We start from the raw sequence: 4,393 nt of genomic DNA, 5'->3' as shown, positions 1-4,393 counted from the left end.
TTTTTTTTTTTTTTTTTTTTTAATGTATTTGGTATAGGGTCTCACTATGCAGCTTGGACTTTGCAGTGATCCTCCTGTTTTTAGCCTCCCCAGCACCAGAATTACAGGCGTGTGCCACCATGCCTGGTCCCAAAAGGTGATTTTTTTTTTAAACAAGGAAATCCTCAATAGCACTCCACATTGTGTGGAAGCATCTTGTTTTCCAGAACAGATGCTAAAACTCAAAGCTGTGGACAAAAGGGACCAAATGCTGCATAGCCTAAGTCATAAGTGTTGCCAGCCAGGGCTTGTCATTTGAGCCTGACTTCTAAGGGCTTCCTAAGACAGGCCTGGGTGAGTGTAGCCTTCGAGGAGAGAAGCAACCCAGGTCTGCACTGGCGAGAGTCTCCCAAACAAGACTCTGGCCTCACATAGGACTTTAAGCTCTAATGGCTGTCCTTTGTAATGGATTTCACTGTTCTGTTCACAAACAATAATAATTTTGTTAATATAGAAAACTTGGCTTCTAGATCTTTCTTGTGGCTTTGTCTGACAATCCTTTCTCAAGTCTTTCCTTGGAGACAGGAAAGGTAGAAGTGGTGGTAGAGGCCAGAGTTGCAAGCAGAAAGGATGTTGCTGACTCTACCTCACTTCTCTGTCCAAGCGACTCCTCCCTCTCTAGTCAGAGAAGATCTCAGAGCCATATATGAGTTTTAAATTTAAAAGTAGAGTTGGGGATGTAGTTCAGTGGTAGAATACTTGCCTAGCATGCATAAGGTCCTGAGTTTGATTCCTAGTGCTGAATAAGAAAAAAAAAAATTCCTAAAACAATTTGCACCAGGGAGATAGTGCAGTAGACTAAGCACTTGCCTGGTTAAGTGCAAGGGCTTTAGTTCAATCCCTGGTTCTGCCAAAAAAAAAAAAAAAAAAAAAGATCTTAGTGCTGAATAAAATAAAATAAAATTCAAAAAACAGGATTAGGGCTGAGGGTAAAGCTCAGTGGTAAAGTACGAGTTTAGTATGTGTGGGGCTGTGAGTTCCATTCCCAGCATCAAATATTTTACAATTTTTTTTGAGGCAGGTCTCGTTTTGTAGTTGAGGCTGGTCTTGCACTCACTGTGTAATCCAGGCTGCCCTTGAATGTACAGTAATTCTCCTGCCTCAGCCTCTGAGTGTTGGGATTACAGGTGTGTGCCACCATGCCTGGAAGTATCGAAATTAGAAAATAATATGCAAGACAGTAATTTAACTATTAAGTTCAGACAGATCTCTGAAAGCAGCAGCCATGTTGAGGTACCCAAGGACGTACTCCTTGACAAGGAACAAGAGGCACCTGGAAAATGTCAGCTCAGGTGTTTATTCTGAGCGGTTGATACTTCCAAATAAACCATTTACCTGCAGCCTAATCTCAGCAGCTGAAAGATCTCGAAGGCTCTGACTGGTGATCCTGTTCTCTCGCAAGGTACAACAGACCCTTGATCTGTCTGGCAGAAGTTGGAGCTGGAGCCTTGGTGCAGGGTTATAACTGTAAATTAGGCATGTACCCTTATTTATATTTATGAGCCAGTGACAGCCATACCCTAGGCGCTACTAGGCAATAGAAGAGACTGTTAATAAATCCTCCAGGGCTGGTGAGATGGCTCAGTGGTCTAAAGCACCTACTTAGAACAAGCTTAGCAAAGCACAGGGACCGCGGTTCAATCCCCCAGCACCACATGCCAACCAGCCCCGCCCCCTGGTGGGCTGAGCTGGCCACACACACACACACACACACACACACACAAATAAAAAAAATAAATCCTCCAATTATCAATTTAATCAATGTAATCAAATGTCATCAAATTGGAAGTACTATAGTTAGCCATTGCAAGAATTAAATAAGGCATGTAATATGCTCAAAATATGGGAATTGATGATTATGGGTATTCTATAAATGCAATTATCTTAAATCATCTGGATTGCAGATCCCTGAAGTTGGCCATTAGGATAGCGGAGTACTCACCCAGCAGGCTAAACAAATCATTCTCAAGGTGCAGACTGCAGGCTCCCTGGTGCCAGGTATACAAGACCCGTGCTTTGGTTATTAAAATTATTTTATAGTAATCCTAAGAGATTATGTATCTTTCTCACTCACATTCATTCCATGAGTGATGCCCATTCATGGGGTTTCCAGTAGCTGCGCATGTGATAAAGTCATGGCTTCAAGTCCCACAGAATGTATGCTTCCAGATTCCCTTGTTTTAAAATGTTCTCAGTTTTGGAGAACTCAGGCCCTGGCTGAGAGGACAAGATACACCTGTAATCTAGGAGAACTTGCAGTGTTTTGAGAGGTGCTGTAGGCCATAGAATGTAGCTGGAAAGGGGCTGAGGCTCTTATATTGTGCTTCTAAGTAGGATTTTTTTTTTTTTTTAGATAGGCTCTCACTATGTAGTGCAGGCTGACCCTGAACTCACTATGTAGCCCAGGATGACTTCAAACTTGCAGTGACTCACTGTTTCAGATTCCCTAGTGCTGGGATTACAGAGTGTCTGCCACCACACCAGGCAATAGGATGTTTTATCTTGGTGTTTACAAAAAACATTTCTTAAAGAAACAACAATAGTTGTGCCAAAGAAGGCTGCGGCTGTGTGCAGCCTACTGCTCAAGGATACAGCTAATTAAGGAGTTTGTTATCAGAAACACAGAGTAGCTCAGCGGATTAAAGCACCTGCTTAGGCAGACACAGGGACCAGGTTTCAATTCCCCTTGTGCCAGGCTAGCCCCACCTCTGAGGTGCACTGAGACAGCGATTGAGACTGGGTGTGGGGGCACGCACCTGTAATCCCAGCTCTTGGGTAGGCTGAAAACAGGCAAATCACTGAGTCCGATCTATGTAGTGAGACCCTGCAGACCCTGTACTAAATACATAAAATAAAAAAAGAAAGAAACGTAGTAGAGGCTGTCACTCTCAGGGGCATTTCCAAACTGTCTTCCATGCTTACGTGCCCTATGTGAGGCCATATTACTGTGTGAGCTGTGTCATTCACTGCAAGGTGGTCAGGAATCCATCTTGGGAAGCCTGGAAAGACCAAACATTTCTCCTCGGATGATGTGATGTCTTCCCTGTGGTGGTGGTTGCAGGACCGCATGCACTTGTCAAAACGCATACAACTGTATGTTGAAAGTGGGTGGGTTTCACTGTGAGAACTAATCTCAATTTAAAAAGCAAAAATTATCTCTCCATTTTAATTCCTAATAGGACAAATCCAGTTAGAAACAACCTACATAAACACAAAATTTTAGTGTTTAAGTTTATAAAGAAATCTTGTGACCAAAAATGTTGAGAACCACTGCACTAAGGCATAGATTTCTTTAGTGAAGCAGTTGTAATTACTCAAGTCTAGAGTTGAGGAAAGTGATTAAAACGGAGAGTGAAATCTGTCTGAACTTTGTGCTCTGTAATTGTGCTGAAAAATGTGGTAACCACTAGCCACATATGATTATTACATGATAAGGTGACAGCCCACTGTAGCTAAGTGGTAGAGGATAACATTAGCATATTCATGGTCCTGGGTTCAGTCTCCACTGCCACGCACACACACAAGGTGGGTGGTCTAAATCAAAATGCACTTAGCCCAAAAGAAGGTAAATTATCTTATTAATGACTTTGCAGAAATGACAATCTTTTGGATATATTGGGCCAAGTAAAATATATTGTCAGAACTAATTCCACTTGTAGCTTTTTACTTTAATGCGATTACTGGAAATTTAAAAAGGTACCCATATGGCTTTTCCTATTGGACGTCGAGACTCGCCTGCCAATTTCTCGTCCATCTCCTACAAGACATGTTAAAGCTTACAGCTTCTCTAAATTTCTTGGGTTTCCTGGAACGCAAAATGTGAGCAACGTTAGCGTTTAATACTACATGTGAATAATGTGACAATATTTAGCAATAGGTGAACAATAGGTAAAATTTGCTAAATTTCCTATTTAGCAAATAGAAAAACAGTAAGTTTAATGGCTCTGGCTACTGACGGCATTGGTTTCCCTATTGATGCCTTCGGAGACAGGTCACATCCTTATTAAGGGCCCTCTTCAGCAACCTGTGGCGCCCACCCCCCTCACTCGCCTCCCATGAAAGCAATAACGCCGGCAGAGGGCTGACTCCACTTTCGAGCAGGAAGGCTTTCTTCTCCGAAATGAAAACGGGACCCAGGGCCCCTCCTGAAAATGGAGAATCTTCATTTGTAGATGGAGCCTGGGCAAAATCTGCACACAAAAACCTGCAAACAAGCGTCCGGTACCCGAGAGCTTCCCTTAGCAACTGACGCCTGCGCACGTTGTTAAAAGAGAAAGGAAAAACAAAGACGTGGTCCGTCCGCTATTGCTGTCCGCGGCTGCCACTTCCGGTTTCCCAGGCGCCTGTCCTTCGA

At 43.0% G+C, this 4,393-nt stretch overlaps 1 long non-coding RNA gene across 1 annotated transcript; it reads right to left on the bottom strand.

Moving 5' to 3' along the window:
- Positions 1-1,144: 1,144 nt before the first annotated feature.
- Positions 1,145-2,030, bottom strand: LOC111818087. Its single transcript, XR_002822160.1, has 3 exons — positions 1,982-2,030; positions 1,375-1,504; positions 1,145-1,182 (listed from the first exon to the last, which is right to left on the bottom strand). It is a non-coding gene; the product is annotated as an uncharacterized LOC111818087 (long non-coding RNA).
- Between the last annotated feature and the right edge of the window lie 2,363 nt (positions 2,031-4,393).

The sequence above is a fragment of the Octodon degus genome, unplaced genomic scaffold (genome assembly GCF_000260255.1).
Source record: "Octodon degus isolate 3935 unplaced genomic scaffold, OctDeg1.0 scaffold00079, whole genome shotgun sequence".
Classification (NCBI taxonomy): Eukaryota; Metazoa; Chordata; class Mammalia; order Rodentia; family Octodontidae; genus Octodon; species Octodon degus.
This window is presented reverse-complemented; position numbering and strand designations above follow the sequence as displayed.